At 27.1% G+C, this 280-nt stretch overlaps 1 protein-coding gene across 7 annotated transcripts in view; it reads right to left on the bottom strand.

The window, feature by feature from the left end:
* The window catches only part of LOC126895985 (transcriptional repressor p66-beta), a 6458-nt gene that overhangs the window by 3104 nt on the left and 3074 nt on the right, over nucleotides 1-280 (bottom strand). The gene's annotated exons all lie outside the window — the stretch shown is intronic.

Genomic DNA, 280 nt, shown 5'->3' with positions numbered 1-280 from the left:
ATCAATATAATTTTTTTTTTTATAGATGCTTGATGTCTTTACCTATTATTTAGTATATTTTTTTTGTAAATTTGACCTTTTTTCTGCCCACAGGGGGGGAATTAAAATGACAAATTTTTCACAAAAAATTAACTTTTTCAACTTAACTTTTGAAAATGTTCCGGAAGGTCTGACACTTTTATATATATCTTAAATTAAAGCTAATGTAATGTACTTTAATTTGAAAAAAAAAAATTTGACCTCTGGACTTGTCTTCATGGTGAAAACGGCTACCGAATGC

The sequence above is a fragment of the Daktulosphaira vitifoliae genome, unplaced genomic scaffold, assembly GCF_025091365.1.
Source record: "Daktulosphaira vitifoliae isolate Bord-2020 unplaced genomic scaffold, ASM2509136v1 Scaffold_1, whole genome shotgun sequence".
NCBI classification, from domain to species: Eukaryota; Metazoa; Arthropoda; class Insecta; order Hemiptera; family Phylloxeridae; genus Daktulosphaira; species Daktulosphaira vitifoliae.
The sequence above is the reverse complement of the archived record's forward strand: the minus strand, read 5'-3'. Positions and strand labels throughout refer to the sequence as shown.